This window comes from Saccopteryx leptura, chromosome 6, assembly GCF_036850995.1.
Source record: "Saccopteryx leptura isolate mSacLep1 chromosome 6, mSacLep1_pri_phased_curated, whole genome shotgun sequence".
NCBI lineage: Eukaryota > Metazoa > Chordata > Mammalia > Chiroptera > Emballonuridae > Saccopteryx > Saccopteryx leptura.
Genome location: NC_089508.1, coordinates 20,355,132 through 20,370,148, shown reverse-complemented (window position 1 = coordinate 20,370,148; position 15,017 = coordinate 20,355,132).

Sequence of the window (15,017 nt, the reverse complement as noted above, 5' to 3'; positions counted from 1 at the left end):
GTTCCATTTCTTTTTTTTTTTTTTTTTTCATTTTTTTTTTTTTTTGTATTTTTCTGAAGCTGGAAACAGGGAGGCAGTCAGACAGACTCCCACAGGCGCCCAACCGGGATTCATCCAGCACGCCCACCAGGGGGCGATGTTCTGCCCATCCTGGATTTCTCTCTGTTGCGACCAGAGCCACTCTGCGCCTGGGGCAGAGGCCATGGAGCCATCCCCAGTGCCCGGGCCATCTTTTGCTCCAATGGAGCCTTGGCTGCAGGAGGGGAAGAGAGAGACAGAGAGGAAGGAGAGGGGGAGGGGTGGAGAAGCAGATGGACGCCTCTCCTGTGTGCCCTGGCTGGGAATCGAACCCGGGACTTCCACACGCCAGGCCGACACTCTACCACTGAGCCAACCTGCCAGGACGTTAGTTCCATTTCTAATACCCTCTTTCTTTTATTTCCTGTGTTGCAATATTTGACCCAGATCATGGTTAATTCTCTCAATGAATTTATCTCTTAGAGCCTCAGTTGAAAGTACTGTTTCTATCTGCCACCCTCTATAAACAGTGATTCTCAAGGTGTAGTCACTGGACCAGTAGTAGTACCAGAAACATTAGAAAGCACTTATTAAAGATGCATATTTTTTCCTCTTCTGCCCTCCACCCCCGATCTACTATCAATAATTCAGCAACTGGAGGAGGGCCTCAGAAATCTTGACTTGACATACCCTTCAGGCGACTCTGATAGATGGTAAAGTTTAAGTATTGCAGTTCGAAAACTTAGCGTTGTGTCTTGGATTTACATGGGGAATGTGCTCTACTCGATAATATATGCTCCTGGGAGAATGTCTATGTCATATTTGATCTTTATGCCCCTAAAGAAAGATAAAAGACATGGAAACATGGAAGCTTGTAGATGAATGGGCATAATAGGGTATAGAGATTATATAAGAGAGAGGAGAACAAAGCCTAATCTGGCTTTTCAATTTGCTCTGACTGGACGGACCAAATCATTACTAAATTCCAATTTCACCTTTTGGTCAAATCCTCCTTTTTTTGCTTTACGTGGTATCTGTCTGAACACAGAATAGATGTGCCCTCCTGCTATAGTCACTAGATATGTATTCATTAATGATGGTCTCTTTTCCTTTTTGTAACTCAGCAATTGCAATACTATTACTTAGAGCTTCTGTGGAGTCTGCGGTCAAGTTTAAGCAAAGGGCAAATCCACTTTAATTTAAATATATAGAACAGACTATTAAACATTTTTGATTTTCAGAAGATACTGTTCCATCCCATCAAAACAGTCTCTCACTCAATCAGGTGATGCCTGAGAGGCTTCTGAGCTCTCTGGGTGTCCAACCTTGCCCTCTTGTCATCAGCTATTAAAACTGCTAAAACAGAAGAATGCGTAAACGCTCCCACTGTTAAAACATTAGTACATGCTTTGGTGAGCTCAAATTTAAATGCTTTCAATGGCCCTTTAGGGGATCTTCTTCTTTTTTAACTCAGGGTTCAGTCAAAATTCAGCAATAGTTTTAACTTCTTCAGTCCCTGGCTGTGCTCATAGTTCTTTAGTTTTTTTTTTTCCTTCAAAAGATCCACTTAGCCATTAGTCTATGGATTAATTTTTAAGCTGTTGGTTTGTATTTAAAATTCACCACCCAAAATTCTAATGACTTTTTAGCTTTGCCCTTGGTCTTTCACTCCAAGCCTTCATGGATTATTTTTTTAACTCTAAACTTTCAAAACATCCGTATAGAATGGCTCAGGACAGGATTAGCCCAATGGGAGTAGAGGGAGCCCTTTTCATCTAACCTGCCTAGAAGATCTGTGGTGCGTGAAGGAGCTCACATCCTGTCTGTTTCCTGCACCTTACATTACACCTTTCTCGTTTTTAACTTCCTTTTTTTTTTTTTTTTTTTTTTTTTTTTTTTTACAGAGACAGAGAGAAAGTCAGAGAAAGGGATAGATAGGGACAGATAGACAGGAATGGAGAGAGATGAGAAGCATCAATCATTAGTTTTTCGTTGCACATTGCAACACCTTAGTTGTTCATTGATTGCTTTCTCATATGTGCCTTGACTATGGGGCTACAGCAAACCAAGTAACCCCTTGCTTAAGCCAGCAACCTTGGGTCTAAGCTGGTGAGCTTTGCTCAAACCAGATAAGCCTGCACTCAAGCTGGCAACCTCAGGGTCTTGAACATGGGTCTTCCGTATCCCAGTCCGACGCTCCATCCACTGCGCCACTGCCTGGTCAGGCTTAACCTTGTGCACTCACATTCTGTGTTGTACAAATGCCGGCTTCTTGTACACTCTCTACAAAATTTTATAGAATTTTTCCTTTAAACCCTCTGGTTTGCTAGTTCTTTCACATAGTCTCAATCTGCACTTTCCTTAAGGAATATATATAATGTTCCCCAATTTGTAACTCAAGCCCTTACATTTCTATTGAGCTCCAGATCTCTATTCTACCTAAATTCAACTTGATTATTTATCTAAGGTCTTGCTACTCAAAGTGTGGTCTGTGTATCAGCATTGTTGCATAATCCTGGAATTAGCAGAAATGGTGGGACCTTGGGTCCACCCCAGATCTACTGAATCAGAATTTGCATTTTAACAAGGTCTTCACATAATTACTGTGCACAATACAGTTTGAGAAGGACTGTTCTAATAGGTACTATGCACTTAATTAAGCTAAAGCTAAGTTTTTTTTTTCTATTTTTTAAAATTGATTTTAGAGAGCATGGAAGAGAAAGAGAGATAGGGAAACATTAATTTGTTGCTTCACTTATTTATGCATTTATTGGTTGATTCTTATATGTGCCCTGAATGGGACTCTAACCAGCAACAGTGGCATATCAGGACGATGCTCTAACAAACTGAGCTACCTGGCCAGGGCCTAAAGAAGAATTTTTTACTTCATTTTTTTTTGTCTAGTTCCTCCCTAGCTTGTCTTTCTTACATTCAACGCCCCATTTCCTTCTTTTGTTCATTCCTCTCATATAATCCATTAAGAAACCCTATGAGATCTACCTCCAATGTATATTAAAAATTCATCCATTTGTATCATTATTCATGACAACTGTTTTCTGTCATTCTGTTATGGTCATTATGTCAGGCATCGCTCATATACATACACATAGACTTTTGATCATGTATCCTGCAGTTAATAAAACAACACTAAAAACTTCTGAAGCATTTTGGACTGGTTCTCTAAGATCTCTCTTTGTATTAAAACACATAATCATATCCACATATTTGCTTTAAATGTTTACTAAATAACTTATAATAAATTACAGACAACTAAGTAACTCAATAAGGAAGGATGATATAAAAAAGGTATGTACGGCTTTCATTCAAGATGAAGAAACAGGGACAAAATTTACTCTCCTACCTGAAAACATTACAAATCATACAAAATGTATGAAAAGACTATTTTTTGACACTTTGATGAACAAAGAACAAATAAGAAGAGATCTAAGATTTTCTGATTAATATCTAGGCTGCAACTCATAGAAAAGAAATACAAGTGAGCACAGTATATACTCCCTGTGTCCAAGAGATAAAACGGAGAGTCTAGGGAGGTCAAGGGGGCAAGAGCCATAAAAGAAGAGAGCTGCAGAGATAAGAGCTGCAGAGATCTGAAGCTCTCCGTCAAACCTTCCTCTGAGTATTGACTAGTGTGTATGTGAGAAACTACTGAGACTGGGGAAATAATCATCCAAAATGGTCAGAGGGAAGAGTGCTCAGAATTGACACAGGGTCAGAAATAGTTTCTGCTTCATGAGGCAGTGCAGACATTTTCAGAATTCATGAAAAGTTGGGTGGAATAGCAGAAGGGTTTTGCTTCAGTGGTGTAGAAAAATTAGATGTAGCTTAAATGCTATTGTATTACTGTGTAACAAAGCTTAAAAATAAGACCTGAAAATACAAAGGTGATTCAAAGTAACACTTTTATTCTAAAACAAAGGTCATTAATATCTACAGAAAAACCCAAATATCCAGGCCACAACAAAATAAAACTCAATGTCTACAATGCAGTCAAAAGTTGTTAAGTATGCAAAGAAGCAAAATGTAACACATAATAAAGAAAAAGAATCTATCAAAATCAATTCCTAAATGTCACACTAGACTGAATTAGTAAATAAGAATATTATAAAATTTATTTTAACTTATTTATATCTAAATAAAACTTTTCCATTGACTTGAGAGAGAGAGAAAGGAAGGGAGAGAGAGAGAAGAAGAGGGAGAGGATGAGAGAGAGAGAGAGAGAGAGAGAGAGAGAGAGAGAGAGAGAGGAAGAGAGAGAAGCATCAATTCATTGTTCCATTTAGTTGGACATTCATTGGTTGCTTCTCATATGTGTCCTGACCAGGGATCAAACCTGTAACTTTGGTGCACCAGGACAATACTCGATCCATTGAGCAACCTGCCAGGGCCTGTATTTCATATTTTAAAGAACCTAGAGGGAAAATTATACATTAATTAGAGATAAAGAAAATATAAAAAGACCCAAATTAAATTTCTAGACATATTACTACATCAGAGTTGGAAAACTGCTCTAGATTTGTTTAACAGCTGATCAGACATTGCAGAAGAAAAGATAAGTGAATTTGAAGACATACCAATAGACTACCCAAAATGAGACACACAAAGGAAAAGAAAAAAAAAGGGAACTGAAAATGAGTGAGCTGTGGGACAGCTTTAAATAACAATGTATGTGTAATTGAAGTCCTCAAAAGAGGAGAAAAAGAATTAGGACACGGATATTTTTAAATATATTTTGTCTGATGATTTTGTTTGATAATTTGATAACTATGTCTAAGAATTTTCAAAATTTGAAAAAAAATTATAAACCCACTGAGACAATAAGTTCAAAACCCATGAAATCCTAAGCACATCATAATTAAAATGTTTAAAGTAAGTGATAAAGGGAAATAAATTTAAAACAGACAGGAAAAGGGTCAGTACATACACAGAAGCAAAGATAGAAGATTTCTTGTTGAAAACAGTGTAAACCAGAAGGCAATAGAGCAATATTTTTAAAGAGTGAAAGAAAGAGAAAAAGAGAGAACACATAAAAAATATACCAAGCAAATACCTTTGAAAAATTAATGCAAAATAAAGACATTTTAAGATATAAAAAAGGAGAAATAATTTATGACCAATGTACACAGACTATACAAAATGTTAAAGAAAGTCTTAGAAAAAATTCCAAATCAGTAAAAGAGTAACAGATACATATAGACTTATAACTACATGCCTCACTGTGTTTTGACAAAGATCTAAAGGTAATTCAATAAAGACAGAACAGTGTTTTCAACAAAGGAGGCTGAAAAATAAAAGATATCAGCCATACCTTGCATGATAATAAAAAATTTCACTCAAAATGAATGTAGATTTAAATCTAAGACCCAAATCATAAAACTTGTATAAGAAAATGTAGGAGAAAATTTCTATGGTTTTTAATTAAGCAAAACTCTCTTAGAAAAGATACAAAAACATGATGCTTACAGAAAAAATTGAGGAGTTGGTCTTCAAAATTAGGACAATTTGCAAAATTTAGCCACAGACTGAGAGAAAATAGTGATAAGCCTCATAGAATAAAGAACTTTTATCTCTAATAAATAAACATTGTCAAAATTCAATAGTAAGAAAAGAACCAACCGTTTAAAAAATGGTTGCATAGAAGCTTCACCAGTAAAAGGGTATATAGATAGCAAATAAGCACATAAAAAGATGTTTGACAATGTGAGTTATGGAAATGCCAATTCAAATCATGAGATACCATCACAGACCTATTTGAATGTTCAAAATGAAGGAAAATGAAGATGCCAAATGTTGGTAACATGAATCGAATGAAACTTGATCTCCTGCTGGTGGGAATGTAAAGTGGTACATCCAGTGTGGAAAACAGCTGGACAGTTTTGTACATGGTTGAGTATACACTTACTAAGTGACCCTGCCATTCCACTCCAAGAACAATGAAAGCATCATTGTCCATACAAAGATTACATTATGAATGTTTGTAACAACTTTATAATAGTCTCAATCCAGAAACAGCCCACCTGTTTATAAGAGGTGACTGGAGAGAGAAAATGTTGCACAGTCATGTAATTAAATGCTACTCAGCAAAACAGCTGGATTAAATGTTCAGAAAAGAGTTAAAACTAACAGGCCCGAGACTGCTATCCTTAAAAAGCCCTGCTTAAATGATTGGTCCTTTGCTGCCATCTGGGAATGTAAATTTTGACAGGGTTTCCATTGTTCTCAGAACTGCTAAGAATGACTCAGTGTACCTAAACTGTTTGTGTAAGCAATATACTTTATGCCAAACGCTTTCCTTTTGAGAGTGTGGAATTTTACTACATGCTAGGCAGAGGCAGGTACATGACAAGTCTCCAATAAAAACCTTGAGCACTGAATTTTTACTAAGCTTCTGTGGTAGATGATGTTACACATGTGTTTTCGTACTTGTTGCTGGTGGAATCAAATGTGTTCTTTGTGATTTTCCTGGAGAGGACTCTTGGAGTCTTGGAAGCTTGTGTCTAATTTCCTCTGGACTTGACCTCTTTTTTTTCCCCAAATTATTTTTATTTATTCATTTTAGAGGAGAGAGAGAGAGAGAAAGAAAGGGGGGAGAAGCAGGAAGCATCAACTCCAATATGTGCCCTGACTGGGCTTGAACTGGCGACCTCAGCGTTCCAGGCCGACGCATTATCCACTGCGCCACCACAGGTCAGGCAGGACTTGACCTCTTTCATCCTTGCCTTTATTAATTGTACTTTGTATCCTTTTTGCTGCAACAAATTATAGACCTAGTCACAACTCTATGTTGAGTCCTCTGTGTTCTCCTAGCAAGTCAGCAAATCTAAGAGTGGTTTTGGGATTTCTGACACAACAAATCTTAAAAATGTTATGCCAAGTGAAAGAAGCTAGATCTCTACTCCCTTAAAAAAAGAGTACAGGCCTGACCTGTGGTGGTGCAGTGGATAAAGCGTTGACCTGGAAATGCTGAGGTTGCCAGTTCGAAACCCTGGGCTTGCCTGGTCAAGGCACATATGGGAGTTGATGCTTCCAGCTCCTCCCCCCTTCTCTCTGTCTCTCCTCTCTCTCTCTCTCTCTCTCTCTCTCTCTCTCTCTGTGTCTCTCCCTCTCCTCTCTAAAATGAATAAGTTTAAAAAAATTAAAATTAAAAAAAGAGTACATACTATTTTATATATGTAAATAATAACTAATCTATGGTGATAGAAAAAAAATAAGTTGTTTTTTTGGGATGCCGGGGGTGGGGATAATAGTGTGGAGAGTGGAAAGGAAGAGCAGAGGAAGGAGTATGAGAGGACTCTTGGGGGTAATGAGTATGTTTATTTTCCTAATTGTGGAAATAGTTTCATGAATGTATACCTATGTTAAAACTTATGAAATTGTACAACTCAAATATGTGTAGTGTATTGTAAGCCATTTATACACAGCACTTGCTATGTAATGGGTAATGTGTTCAGCACTTTTGCCTTGTCTCTCTAAAACCTGGTGGGGAAAGTGGTTTTATTATTCTCAGGAGGCTGAGTTTGCGAGCAGCGAAGCAACCATATAGCACACAAAGTCAGGGAGAAGAGCCTGGACCTCAACCCACGTTTGCAGAATTCTGGAACATATTCTCCGTGCACCGTTTTGCATTCCATGGATGGATAACTGAGAATTAATTGTAGTAATGACTTTAAAATTTCTCTTCTATGAAGAATCTCCCGGTACTTCAGCTTGGGGATAACAGGGTATCCTTAGCTCAAATTTGTGTTTTCTGGCTCTTTGGCCTGTTGACCATGACCTCCCTGCCATGGTGGCCAGTAGCTTCTGTTTCAGAATTCACGTATGGTGACTCCTGGTTTGTCTTTGCTCAAGGTTTCTACTTCATCTCCTCCCTGTCCCTGTACCCTGTAGCCTTGATTCTATGCTTCAAACCCCAACATGTTTCAGATTTCCTACTGAGTTGCCAACTCATTTGTTCTCTTATCCCATCTCATTATCTTTGTTTCTCTTCACCTTTTATTTTTTTGACTATTGATTTTATAGAATTCTTGGCAATGACAGTACTCACTGCTCTGGGCAAGAGGCCCTTTTTCAAGCCCTGCATGACTCCCATAGCTCAAGCTAAACCCCATCTCTAGAGAAGAAAAATCAGACACTGAGGTCAGTGAATCAGGTAAACTTTCAAAGATTAAGCTAAAATATTAAAAAGAATAAAAAAGAATGGCTGCTCTTGATGTATGTGACTCATTGCTGTTCGGAACTCGGCAGTACATCATCTGCTATTGTTACATTTGTAATATCAATCAATCAGGGGCAGTTATGAAACTGCCAGCTCCATCCTTTTTATTCAACAAAGCTGTCTAACTCTGCAGCTATTAATAACCTTCTTATCTCTCTCGGATTACCATCTCTCTTTCCCCTGCCTCTTCCCCGGCATTTTGATCACTGGTACTGATATGGCTTATGAGATAGTTGCATTGGATAAAGGTGTTAGGAAATTAAACAATGCTGGTTGCACCCTGTGAAGCCAGTAGCCATGGCCATCATCACAGCCGCCTGGCCCATGCAGATTTGCATTAGATTCAAACAGATGGTAATGAAACAACGGAGCCAAGAACTGGTGAGCCATTAGCTTTAATCCTAGCTTGCACCCGGCGGGCAAGTAAAATACACACTGGGCTCTAAAACCCACTCATTCAGTGCTCTCAAAGCTGCGGCTTATTTGAGTTTCCTAGAATCAAAGGTTTCTAGCTCACCAGACTTATTCATCTTTGTTCCCCATCTCCTTCCTTCTCCCTGCACAAACTCTGCACAAACTGGCTTCTTACTTAGCACTCCACCATCTTGGCTGTTTCTCCTGGCCTCCTCCATGTGGCCTTTCTCTGCTCTCCTCTCTAATGCTAATCTCAGGAACTGAGAGAGCAAGCTCCCGGTCTGCCCCTATTTTATAGTGTAGAAATCAAAACCTTTAATCCAATATACAAATAAGGAAGTCTCTGATACAAAGTCACTTATCTGAGGCATAATGGGATTCCTCATGAGAGTGCACCACCCTACATCAAAAAGGATGGGAAAGGCTTAGTCCTAAAACCAAGCCCCAGGCTACAAGGATCCTGCCTACCCACAGCCCGCCCCCAACACACATTAATATCACCTGGGCGACAGGCTTCCACGTGGGCAGCGCCATCTTTAACAAAGTGAGTATAATATATTTTATCTGCCTAACACACCCATCTGAGGTAATAGGAAATTATTTTCATGGAGATGCCTGGCCTGTGCATTGGACCATAAATTATGTAATATATTTTCAAATAGAGGAAATAATTCATTTTCTTAGAGTGTGGCCATCAGTGTGACCACTGGAATTTGGAAGAAACAGTTTCACTGGTACAGGAGGTAGTTTACCAAAAATTTCACGTCACGTCATAGACTTGCAGTCTGGCCAGGAATCAGAGAGTTCACATTTAATTTATCTTTCTCATATCTAGTAATACTACGAAGTAATAGTGAAAATATTACTTCAGTAGCAGTTGGAATTTAAGATTGGTATTCAAAAGCCTCATTTCCGTGGAGCCAGAGAGTCTAATCTGTGAAGGTCAAATGCTAAGTGTTGTGCTTATACCCGGGCTGCAAGTCTCTCTGCCCCATGGTCTTTCTTCACTTAATGAAAAACAATATAGGAAGAGTGGAACGCAATTTCATGCAAATAGGAGGAAAAACATCTTTGCGTTTTATGATGATGTTTGATGATCTGGCTAAACTCCCTATCAGGATATTTCTTTCTTTCATTCTTTTCTTTCTTCTTTCCTTATGGTGAAAGGCTGGGGACATGATCATGCAGCACAGCAAGAAAATTTAAATGGAGTCCATACACTTTTTTTCTTAATTCTTTTTGTATCTGGATAACACACCTTAGATACCTTTAAAAAATAATCCATAACTAAATACATTGGTATATGAACTCAGAAAATGTGCTCAGTTTCTCAAGTGCCAAGCTTTCTCTTCTCTATAGTGGAGATAAGTGAGGGGCCAGATGATGTATTGTATGTAACTACATTTAGCACTGCTCACGATTTTGGTTCAATTTGTTTCAGCGGAGAGGGTGGGTGGGAGTAACTGCTTAAAGTGAGTAAATGGTTAACTTTTAAAAAGAGACTAGTAGTGGTATTTGTAAGAATACTTTTGCTTTCAAATTTAGAAACCCAACTCATACTGACTTAAGCAAAGAGCAAAAGTAGGCTCATTTACCTTTAAAGATTCTCAGTAGATTTTGTCAGTCAAAGCCCAATCTAGGGGCTCAAATTATGCCTTTGGATTGGATTCTCTTGCTATCATTTATTTAGGCTTCATTCCCACACGGAATAAACTCTTACGCATTCTCCTTCTACAGGGTGATTTCTAGAGACTCCATACTTACATTCAAATGGCTCTCAATTTAATTGAAAGAACCTCCCTGTCCCTATCCCCCCCCCCCCCCCATGATAGTTCTCCAAAAGTTTCATTGAGCAAGCTTGTGTCCTAAACCCATCCTTGAACCAGTGACCTGGGACACTCATTATTCTGACTGAGCAGGCTTGGAGCATGTACTTATGCCAGGAAACAGGGTGGAGTTATACCGTTCAAACCACAGAAGAGTAGTGGAGGAGCAATTCCCAAAGAAAAAATGTGGCTTAATTTTTCTAGAAGAAGAGGAAATAGATCTTGGGCAAGAATTAATAATAATGGCGGACAATTCTATAGTGATTACTTGGTGCCAGGTGCTGATGGATCTGATTGTCTTAGATAGGTGAAGTTATTTAATCATCAAAATAACCAACCTTACAGATGAGGGAATTAGATGGCTGAGAAGTCCAGTAACTTGGCCCAGGTCAATATAGCCAGTCAGTGGCAGAGCCAGGTTCAAATGCTGGCAGTTGGCATGAGAGTTCATGCTCTCTAAATTACTGGGCAACACTGCCTCTTGGAACAATGATAATAATAATAATAATAATAATAATAATAATAATAATAATAATAATAAAATCCCCAAAAGCATCTGCTTCCACTCAGGATCTATAATTAAAACTCAATTTTTGACTCTTATGCTTATAAGCCATTACTTATGGGCAAAGTTCTTAAGCTCTTTGATTTTGTTTCGTTATCTATAAAGTAGTGGGTATAATATTACCTGGAGGATTAAATAAGTAACTATATTGCTGGCACAGGCTGGGCACTCGACAGTGGGTAATTGAAATGACAATCACTGTTTGAGGTGTCCCAGTGCATAAAAAAAAATACTCCTCAACCCTCAGAATTCCTAAAACACATTCATCACCGAATAAATGTGAAATGGCATTTTCTTCTCTACTCACCAAGAAAATGGTTAGTAAGTAGATCTTAGTTCTTATTCTCTTCTGCCGGATTTACATATTAGTGATTGCCTCATCACTGGTTTTATATTAAGTACAGAGGTGTGACTAAATATGTTTGTCTTGTAGCGTAGATTTAGAAAATAAATGCACTTAGAATTACACTCCCCTCCCTTTTCTCTTCCTCTTCCTTACCAACCAACTTAAAATGCTGTTTACTGAACACCTTCACCCTGTGCTGCTCCAGTCCAAGTTCTCTTGGCTTTTTCTAAAATGCCTTAGATTACAGAAAGGAAATAAATCACTAAAAAGTGTGACATTTATTTTCAGTAAATAAATAAGGGTTTATATAATTCTTGTAAAGAAATAGTATAAATATTTATTTTAGTAACAATTTATCTCGAACATTGGTGACAGGAGTTTCCTAACCAGGAACCACATATTCAAAATAATGGGACAAAACTGATATATTTTGGAAGAAAAAGACAACTATTGTTTGTTTTCCTGTTTCTTTGGCTACCTATCAAGATACTTTTTTTTTTCTCCTTAATGCATCATCTTCCTTTTCTCCTAAAAGAATTTTATCAACTCCTGTAAGGAGTGGAAAAAGGTTTTATCAACACCTTTAAGGAGTTAAAAAAGTTACAGTGCCTGACCTATGTTGGTGCAGTGGATAAAGTGTTGGCCTGGAACGCTGAGGTCACTGGTTTGAAACCCCTGACTTGTCTGGTCAAGGCACAAATGGGAGTTGATGCTTCCTGCTCTGCCCCACTTCTCTCTCTCTCTCTCTCTCTCTCTCTCTCTCTCTCTGTCTCTCTCTCTCTCTCTCTGTCTCTATCCCCTCTCTAAAATGAATAAAAAAATAGTTATGGTATATTTTAAAGTCTGGTTGTTTGTACAAGTAAATAATATAGTTTTAAATAAAATACTGGGGAATGAGAAGATGGAACTCCTTTTTTGTTTGATTGAAAAGGCTGGCAGAAAATATTTAACTGAGAATGTGAAGGACACAGCAAGAAGGCTTACCTTTTCATGTGAAATGTTTGGGGATTGCCCTATTGGCTAATATGTAGTTGCAATGAAAATTTCACTTCATGTGGCACCTGGTAATCTTTCAGTAAGTAAACCCTGCTGCAGCAGACTTTCCACTCGAGTTTCGTTGGTCCTCTATTCTCTGAGATGGTGCACAGAAAGGAGCATTTTCGTTGCCTTAGGCAGATTACAACTCCAATACTGGCTGTCGGTATGTACCGTTGGGAAAATTATCTAGGAAGTAGGTTAATTCTCCTGATAATCTGTTAACCAAATAACCAGTTTTTGCTAGACTTACTTGTGGTAGTTTTAACAAAAATATTCATGTGTTTAATGAGAATATCAATTATACTGAAGTTGATATGCTAGCTGAGAAAATTGTTAAAAATTTTTAAAAAAGTATTATTATTTTTGTATTTTTCTGAAGTTAGATGTAGGCAGGCAAAGAGACAGACTCCTGCAGGTGCCTGACTGGGATCCACCCGGCAAGCCCACCAGGGGGCGATGCTCGGCCCATCTGGGGCATTACTCCATTGTAACTGGAGCCATTCTAGCACCTGAGGCGGAGGCCATGGAGCCAACCTCAGCACCTAGGCCAAATTTGCTCCAATGGAGCCTTGGTGGTTGGAGGGGAAGAGAGAGATAAAGAGAAAGGAGAGGAGGATGGGTGGAAAAGCAGATGGATGCTTCTCCTGTGTGCCCCGGTCCTTCTCAACTGTGTTCCTTAATCTAGGGAATTGAACCCAGGACTTCCACACACTGGGCTGACGCTATACCACTGAACCAACTAGCTAGGGCCAGAAAATTGTCAAATTTAAAACATGTTAAAAAAGTTTCTTTTAGAAATGTTGTTTTCCAGTAAACATTTTGACTTTTCATACATGTTAGGATTGTTTCTGTTCCTTTTTTCGGATTTCAATCTGGATGCTTTTGACTGTCATTTTTGTACTTTTTCAAACTTTAAGCACTTAAAAATTTTTATTTCCAACATCTCAAATGGCATAGCAGCACTTGGTGTGTCTTTCTAGCCATTTAAAATTTAAAAGCATGTTAAATAATCACGATGTTAAATTAAATTAAATTGAATTTTAACTTTAAATGGAATTAAATTTTCATTCCAAATTAAGTGAAATTTCTGGTTATTTAAATTAAGTTTTAATTACATAAATATTTAAATTGAATTAAAAATTTAAGCTTAAATTCGAAAGCACCTTAAAAAGATAAAAATAACCTGAAAATATATCTCCTCATGGGGCATGGTAACAAGAAGCTAGAAAAATTCCTTGGCAAGTAGAATGGGGAAACAGAGGCAGATAGCTGAACAAACTAGCTGAGCAATTTATAGCCGGATATAGAAGGTCACCTCCCTAGAGATAACATCTAGGCCTGCTGTGTTTCAGCTCCAGGCCCTGAAAGGCCACAAAAACCAAGTCGGTGACACCAGGACCAGCCATAATAACTAATGACCCCCTGCCTTGGTGTTGACCAATCAGTGGAGACCACAACCCTGATGGGGCACACACCTGGAAAAGGTGATGGATATTCTATTGAGATCTCCCCTAAGACCTCCCCTAAACTCCTAGCCTTTAAAAACCCTCAAAACATGCTCTCCTTCCTGGGAGCATACCCATGCCTACCCGTTCTCTCTTTTCTTCTCCCACAGGTGTGCATCACCTAAATTCTAAGGGTCCCCATGAGATTTGCAAGCAGAGGAGCAATGGGCAGGGGCAGCTCATCCTGGGCTAGTCTCCTGAGTCTGTTTCCAAGGCCCCCTTTTCTCTGACTTCATAATGAGCTAAAACAGCCCCAGCTGGGTTCATTTCTTTTCTGTTACATTTCCAGTGAACCAAAGCAGCCCCACCTAGGCGCTCTCCTATTGCTTCCATGCTAGGCCCCAGCTTCAAGAAGCATACTCCCCAAATCACCTGGGCATGCGTTGTGAAATCTGTCCTGCACAAAGTCAAGAATTCACACACTATCACCTAGCCCCGGGCTGACCTGCTAAGGGCCAGGTCCCCTTTCCAGCAACAATCACATAGAACAGGGGTTGGGAACCTATGGCTTGTGAGCCAGATGTGACTCTTTTGATGGCTGCATCTGGCTTGCAGACAAATCTTTAATAAAAAAAATAATAACATTAAAAATATAAAACATTCTCATGTATTACAATCCATTCATTTCGTACGTACTGCTCATGTTCATGGTTGCGGGTGGCTGGAGTCAATCACAGCTGTCCTCCGGGACAACACCAAATTTTTATTGGATAAAGCATAATGTACATGAGTCATTGAATGGCTTTCAGAGAATTATATTTTAAAATATGTGGCATTCATGGCTCTCTCAGCCAAAAAGTTTCCCGACCCCTGACATAGAAAATATAAAAATTTTATTTGCTAAGAAGAGATGATTGGAATAGACCAATGTATAAATTTAGTGAAATACCAAACATAAAAGGATTAAAAAGTTTAAAGTGTATGACTCTTCATATTATTTTGCTATGGTAGATCATATGATTAGTACCTCTATTAATCCTTGACCATAAATCAGAAAACGTGAAGAAAGAATATTAAAAATAGACTAAAAATAATCCTAAAATTGCTAAATCTGGCAAAATGGAAATAATGT